Source organism: Macrotis lagotis, chromosome 1 (assembly GCF_037893015.1).
Source record: "Macrotis lagotis isolate mMagLag1 chromosome 1, bilby.v1.9.chrom.fasta, whole genome shotgun sequence".
NCBI classification, from domain to species: Eukaryota; Metazoa; Chordata; class Mammalia; order Peramelemorphia; family Peramelidae; genus Macrotis; species Macrotis lagotis.
The window spans coordinates 457,221,195-457,229,752 of NC_133658.1; positions in this window are offsets into that span (position 1 = coordinate 457,221,195).

Below are 8,558 nucleotides of genomic sequence, written 5' to 3' on the forward strand. Positions count from 1 at the left end.
AGAGCTATTTTGTCAAATTATATGTCAATAAATCTTTAAAATTTTGCTAAATTGGATGAATATTTACAAAATTATCAATTTCTGGATTAACAAAAGAGGAAACAGAATGCCAAATATTAAAAGAATAATTCCAATACCATATAAATAGAATAGGCAAAAAAAATGAATCCTGCCAAATTCCCTTTATGTCACAAATATGTTGCTGATACCTAAACTAGGAAGAGAAAAACAAAGAAAAATGATGAAATAAAGCATATGAGATGTAAAATTTAGAAAATCCTAGAGAATCAATTAAAACACTAATTGAAAGAACTAAAAACTCTGGTCAAATTACAGGATATAAAACAAAAGCTCCACATAAATTATCAGCATTTCTATATATTACTAACAAAACACAAAAGGAAGAAATAGAAAGAAAAATTTTAAATTGTAGACAAACTGTAGACAATATAAACCACTTGAAAGTCAGCCTGCCAAGACAAATCCAGAAACTATATGAACACAATTAGAAAATATTATTCACACAAAATCATATCTGAGAAATTATAAAAATATTAACTGGGGCAGTTTAGGTAGTACAGTGGATAGAGCAGTGGCCCTGGACAATTAATAATTACCTAGCTATGTGACCTTGGGTAAGTCACTTAACTCCATTGCCTTGAAAACAAAACAAAACAAAACAAACTGCTCATAGGTAGGTTGAACCAATATAATAATAACGACAATTCTATCGCAATTAATTTACTTATTCAGTGCCATACCAATACAACCACTGAAAAACTATTCTATAGAACTAGAAAAAAATAATAACATATTTTATTTGGAGGAACAAAAGGGAAGAATATAAAAGGAATTTATGAGGAAAAATGTGAAGGAAGTGACCTAGCTATATGAAATCTCAAACTATTATAAAATGATAATCATCAAAATAAGCCGGTACTAAGAAATAGAATAGTACATTAGTGAAATAGATTAGATACACAACACAAAGTAGTAAATTGCTATGGTAATCTAGTGATTAAACACCCAAATGCAAGCTTTTGGGAGAAGAATTTACTATTTGACTAAAACTGATGGGAAAACTAGAAAACAATTTGACAGAAATTAGTTATAGAGCACCATCTCACATTGTATACCTAGATAAGGTCAAAATGGATACATGGTTTAGAAATAAAGGGTGAGGGACAGCTAGGTGGCATAATGGATAAAGCACCTGCCTTGGAGTCAGGAGTACCTGGGTTCAAATCCAGTCTCAGACACTTAATAATTATCTAGCTGTGTGGCCTTGGGCAAGCCACTTAACCCCATTTGCCTTGAAAAAAACCTGAAAAAAAAAGTAAAGAAATAAAGGGTGATACCTAAACAAATTAGGGGAGCATGGAATAGTTAACTGTTAGATCTATGAATAAGGGAAGACTTTATAATCCAACAAGAGATAGAGAGCATTACAAGATATAAATGGATAATTTTGATTATATTAAATTAAGAAGTTTTTGCACAATCAAAATCAATGCAGCAAAAATCAAAAGAAAAGCTGGGAAATTTATCTCTGATAAAGATCTATATATTTCTGAAATATATAGAGAACTGAGGCAAATTTATATGCATACATGTCATTCCCCAGTTGATAATGGTCAAGGAATATGAACCAGAAGTTTTTAGATGAAGATATCAAAGCTATCCATAGTTACATAAAAAGTACTCTATATTACTTTTAATTAGAGGAATATAAATTAAAACTACTCTTGAAATCACCTCACACCTATCAGATTGGCTAATATGGCAGAAAAGGGAAATGACAAATATTGGAGGGATTGTGGAAAAATTGGGACATTGATTCAATGTTTTTGGAGTTGCAAACTTCAATCATTCTGGAGAGCAATTTGGAACTATGCACAAAAGGCTTTCACATAGATCAGTGATTCTTAATTATTTTCTCTTCAATCTGTCTTTCAAGACAGTTCATTTTGCAATGAGAGATCTTATATTTTCTTTTCTTTTATTGTTTCAACTTTGCTTTAATTTTTCTTGTAATGTCATTATGGGAGAGATGGCCTTGGTGAAGTTTCCTCATTAAAACACTCTTATACACAGTTGTGAGAAGTGACCTTTGGTAAAGCTTCTTCATGAATATATTCTTGTCTCACCTTATCTTTATTTTTTTTTATAAGCTAAAACTGATTTCCATATCATACCTTCTTGAAATGAGGTAATTTCAAGAAGAATTGGATTGGCTCTGTTTCTGATTGGATGTCTCCAAATTTGTTCAGAGGAAATGAATAGTGAGGTTTTGTAAAGCATCACTTTTGATAGGTATAGATTAGCTATGAATAATTATGGTAATAAGTGATTGAAAACTCTAACTTTCTAATAGGATAGAGATTAGTTATGAATAATTAGAATAATAAAGATTGAATTTGCTTTGCTCCAGTTGGGTAGTATTATTAAGAAGATAGTGAGCTTGTTTTCCAGCCAATGGTGGGATAAGACAGAATGTAGAGGTACGGTTAGTATCATTATAAAAGAGACCTGTGAGCTTCTATTTTTGGACACTTCCTAGCTAATGCTGCTTGAGCAGCTGGGGGCTGTGTCCCCTTCTCATGAGAAGAAAAATAAAAAGACTCTTTCCTACCTTTGACTCAGATTCCAAACTCCTTGATTCCTGTGGTCATTATCCCACCCAATTAAATTCTATTTGATCCATTCTAATATTTCAGGAGTTTGTTGCCTGGGCAAAGTTTTGTACCTCTTGTTCCAAGTTATCAATTCTCTTTCCAGATTCTTTCTTCCATACCTCTCATTTCTCCTCAATTTTCCCACTCATTTACAAAAAAATATTTTAAGATTAATTTTTTGTACTCTTGTATTTTCCTTTTCAGAAATTTTAGTTAAGTTTGTGCTCAAGCTGTGGTTTCCCTTGAGATTTTGTTTGTAGATATTTTGGAGTCATTCTCTATTGTTTGTGTCTTGAACATCCTCATCACTAAAAAGACTCCTTGGAGTAAGTTTTTTTGTCTGTATTCTTCTAGTCTATTTTCTGATTTCATATTGTATGTTAGGACTGGACTCTGCAATACTTCTGGAGGAAAGGTGATCCTGCTGCTGCTTTCTTAGGGACATTGTGTATGGGGACCTACAATAATAAAGCAAAAAGAAAGGAAGTTCAATACTTTTGCTAGCTCTTATATAAGGAACTGAAACTGATATTTAATATAAACAACTAATCTGTTATTGAGCTGCTGCTTAAGACAACATGTGACTCATGAAATTGTGTTGAAAGTTAGAAAATATTGTTAATAATTTCTCAATTCTATTCTTCTGTCTATTCAAGAGCATGATTTTTAACATACATAGATTTCTTCTAAATTTTAATTTTCTTTGGTGTGAGAAATTGTTTAAAACCTAAAGCAATAACAAATTTGAAAATAATATAATTTTTTAATATATGTGTAGAATAAACTTGCACTTTGTATGTGGCAGGATAGATATTTGATCTGAGAGGTCCAAGGTGAAATTTCTACCTCTTCAGAGAATGGGCTGCCAAGTATTAAGCAGGCTCATCAGGATCCAGTGCCATAGTAACTGGGCAATCTTTACTGGACTAACTTTGGTTTCCTGCTAGAATAATTTGTCTATTACACATCAAATATTTTTAGTCTAAGAATTACCAGGTATTAAGAATAAAAGGAACTTTACTCAGTACTGTCGAGGGGGCATACACTTTGTAATCTCCACTAAAAGGCTGATTACATAAAAGACCCATCATGAGTAGCTAGTAACCTTCCTTATCAAAGTAAGCAGTAAACAAAATTGGGGGAGTTATACAGATTAGAATAGACCAAAAAATAAAGAAAAGTAAACAGACTCTTCAGTTTGGGAGAAAGATAAAATAAAATAAACAATCTGAGAGGGGGTAAGAGAGTTCTCAACAGTCTCTAGGGATTCAAGCTATGAGAATCAAGGGAACAAGATAGTGACTGACTTCTCCATATTTCTACCTGGAAAATCTTCATTCTGCCCTTTAAAAGTTCATTCTGATCCCTTTCCAGTGCCTTCCCTAAATTTCTGTCCCTTATACAGGTACATAAGCATTGTCAGTGTAGCAGTTTCTGAATTAATTGGGTCCCAAGTCAATCTGCATATATGGCATCACAGAGCAGTCTCTCAGAAAATACTTGAATAAAAGTGGAGATTGCATTCTAAAGGTCCCCATAGCTAATGTTCTTCAAGCATCTACTAGTAAACACTTGATAAGTCACAAAGTTTGTATGATTGCATTTAAAATTCTCACATGTAGTTGGTACATCAAAATCTTAGCCAGTTCATCAGTGTAGGTACCAGAGAGCCCCAGAAATCTCCACAGTGGGTGGCTGACAAAATAGAGTGGGGGGTACTTTGAAATAAGACTCCTCCATCTTCTTTAGGACACAGAGAAGATAGGAAAATAGTGCTGCTCTCAGTTGTATATAGGCTGGTATACAGGACTGGTTCAGCTGAATTTCCAAGAGGCAGAAAGAAATTGGTAGTACTACTCCTTTTTTTTTCTTTTTTCTTTAATTTTTTTAAATTTATTTTTTATTAAAGATATTATATGAATTTTACAATTTCCCCACCAATCTTGCTGGTAGTACTACTCCTAAGGTGGCTACTAGTAATATTGCAGCTGCTACCTGATATTAAAGTGGATAGAGGGGGACAGCTAAGTGGGGCAGTGAATAGAGCACCAGCCCAGGAAATAAATAAAAATAAATAAAGTGAATGTAGGCTGAGATTGCTGGAGACTAGCAGTATTCTAAGTTTTGTAAGAAATGGGGGGTGGGGTGGAGCCAAGATGGTGATAAGAACAGATCTTGTCTTAGGCGCTCTCTCATAAAACTTATGGGCTAAGGACTCTAACTAAATTTTCGAGAGACAGAACACACATAGGGACCCAGTGAGGCAGTTCTCCTACTCAAAGTAACCTGGAAAAGAGGAGAAAGGCTCTGCTCCCCAGGGTTGGAAGGGCAGTCCGCCAGAGGGGTGGCCTGCCAGAGCTAAAGAATTTCAGCCTCCTGGAGGCAGCCCCAGAGCGCTGGGAGCTGGGGCTCACAGCAGCAGGGGAGTTACCTGAGCTACGCCCCGGGGAGCACCAGGCACAAATTGGGGGAGCAGCTAGGGGGGTACCTCCGCCAGAGTGAGTACATGAAGCCCAGCTTTTAGGGCACACAGAGAGCAGCTTGGCCAGTAAATGCTGTTCGAGGAAACAGAAGCAGGCAGAGCCAGTAAGCAGGAGCCCACAGGGCATGAGCCCATTGAACCTAGGGAGGGGAAGTGAAGAGAGAGACTGCCGAGCTCTGCCCCTGGAACAGGATTCTGGGGCTCTGACCACATTCAGATCCTGATTGCAGTCTAGGCCCCCCCCATAGAACAGCAGCCCCCCCCCACCTCAGCCCCATAGCAGAGGGGGGCTCATATGGTCATTCACAGACCAGGAGGGAGGACAGAGCCTTACACACTGAGACCCTTGTGGAAGCATCCCAAAAGCTCAGGAAGCACACCAAAACCAGGCTCAGGCTGGGAAAATGAGCAAGCAGAGAAACAAGAAGAACACTATTGAGAAATATTTTGCATGTGAGCCCAAGAAGGATCAAAATACTCAGTCTGAAGATGAGGAAGCACAAGCTCCTGCATCTAAAGACTTCAAGAAAAACAGAAATTTGGCTCAGGCTATGACAGAGCTCAAAAAGACTTTGAAAATCAAATGAGGGAGTTAGAAGAAAAACTGGGGAAAGAAATGAGAGAAATGCAGGAAAAACATGAAAATGAAGTCAGCAGCCTAGTCAAGGAAATCCAAAAAAATGCTGAAGAAAATAGCATGCTAAAAACCAGCTTAGGTCAAATGGATAAAAACAATTCAAGAAGTTACTAAGGAGAAGAATGCTTTAAAAAGCAAAATTGGCCAGATGGAAAAAGAGATAAGAAAACTCTCTGAGGAGAACAAATCCTTCAGACAAAGAATAGAATTCAGGGAGATTGATGAATTTACCAGAAATCAGGAATCAATACTTCAAAACCAAAAAAATGAAAAATTAGAAGAAAATGTGAAACATCTCATTGAAAAACAACTGATATGGAAAACAGACTTAGGAAAGATAATTTAAAGATTATTGGAATACCTGAAAGTCATGATCAGGAAAAGAGCCTTGACATCATTTTCAAAGAATTACTACAGGAAAATTTCCCTGATATTCTAGAAGCAGAGGGCAAAATAGACATGGAGAGAATCCACCGATCCCCCCGAGAAGAAGATCCCAAAAAACCAACCCTTAGGAATATTATAGCCAAGTTCCAGAACTCCCAAGTCAAAGAGAAAATATTACAAGCAGCCAGAAGGACACAGTTCAAATATCATGGAGCTGCAGTCAGGATCACACAGGACTTAGCAGCAACTACATTGGAAGCTCGTAGGGCTTGGAATATAATATACTGGAAGGCAAAAGAGCTTAGAATGCAGCCAAGAATGAACTACCCAGCAAGGCTGAATGTCCTCTTCCAGGGAAAAAGATGGACTTTCAATGAATTAGGGAATTTCAAACGTTCCTGTTGGAATGGCCAGAGCTGAACAGAAGGTTTGATCTTCAGATACAGGACTCAGGTGAAGCATGGAGACTGGAGGAGAGGGAGAAAATATGAGGGGCTTGATGATGAACTGCATGTATTCCTGCATAGAAAAATGACACTGATAATACTCATATGAACCTTCTCAGTTAATAGAGCAGGTAGAGGGAGCTTTTATAGTTGAAGCACAGGAGAAAGCTGAATTTGAAGATAAAATATGGTATAAAAATGGAGTCAATAGAAAAAAGGGAAATGTAATGGGAGAAAGAAAAAGGAGAGGGGGGGGAATAGGCCAAGATATTTCACATAATAAGATTTTTCTTTATTACAATGAACTACTGCAATGATATGGAAGGGGGGAGGCAAGGGAGAATGAGGGAATCTTTGCCTTCATCAGAGGTGGCTAGGAGAGGAAACAGCATATATACTCAATGGGGTATAGGCATCTGGAGTAAGAAGGGGGGGGACTGGGGGAAGTGGGGTGATGTGAGTGATGGAGGAGAGGATGGACCATGGGGGGAGAGTGGTCAGATATAACACATTTTCTTTTTGACTTCTTACAAGGGGCTGGGATTGGATGGCCCGTCCGGGACCATAGGGCCTGGTGGATGCTGGGTAAGGGGTGGTATGTGGGTTCAGGGCCTCTTGGCCCCAGAGCTGGGGATCTGTCTGCTGTGCCATTCAGCTACCCTACAGCAGAGTCAGAGTGAAAGGAGAGAGAAAATATAGTACATGGTAGTGGAGAAATACAAAAGGAGGGAGTTACAATCAGCAATGGCAACGGTGGAAAAATATGGAAGTAACTTTTGTGATAGATTTATCATAAAGAATGTGATTCACCCGCAACAGAGTTGTTGGTGTTAGAACAAAGACTCAAGCACATTTTTTATTATTATTGTTATTTTTTGGGGGGTGCAGGGCAAATGTGGCTGGGTGGCCTACCTGGGGCTGCATAGTAGGGTGATGGTTGAGTGTCTGAGGCCGGATTTGGACCCGGGTGCTCTTGGCTCAAGGGCCAATTCTCTGTCCGCCACCCAGCCGCTCCTACTATTACTACTATTTTATTTTATTTGGGGTCTTTTTTTTCTTTTTTTTTGTTTTTTTGCAAGGCAGTGGGGTTTGGGTGGCTTGCATGTCATGCAGCTGGGTGATTGTTGGGTGTATGGGGCCGGATGTGGGCTCTGGTGCTCATGGCTCCAGGGCTGGTGCTCCGTCCATTGTGCCACTTGGCCATACCTACAATTATTACTATTATGTTTTTTAATTTGAATTTTTTCTCTCCCCTTTACTTTATCGCTCAAGTGTGTCTATATTTATGGGGGGAGGGGTATTGCATTTACTCTTTTTTTTTTTTTTAGGTTTTTGCAAGGCAAATGGGGTTAAGTGGCTTGCCCAAGGCCACACAGCTAGGTAATTATTAAGTGTCTGAGACCAGATTTGAACCCAGGTACTCCTGACTCTAAGGCTGGTGCTTTATCCACTACGCCACCTAGACGCCCCCTCATTTACTCTTAAACAAGAATATTTTATTAATGTATAAAAAAACATTATTTGTACAAGATGAGAATAAATATTAAATAAAATAAATAAACTATCAACCTAATCCCCTCCCCTCTCTAGAGGCTGAGATGGTGCATTGGGGAGGAGAAGGAATAAAATAGCCTACCATGTGTTGGAAAACAAAAAAAAAAAAGGAAATTCTTTCTGAAGAGTGAAAACAGCTGCTACTTTTGAAAGATTTCTTCAAAAGTAAACTGGACAAAATTTCAGGAATAATCAATGTAAATCATACAGTATATTTACTAGACAAATCTATTGGAAGTACACAGTCCAGAATGTGGGCTACTTGAGGGCAGATCGTATATTTCTCATTTTTCTTTGTATCCCCAAGTGTCTACCATATCACCTCACCTGTCCTTGATAGATGCTTAATAAACGTTCTTTGAATTAAAAAAACAATG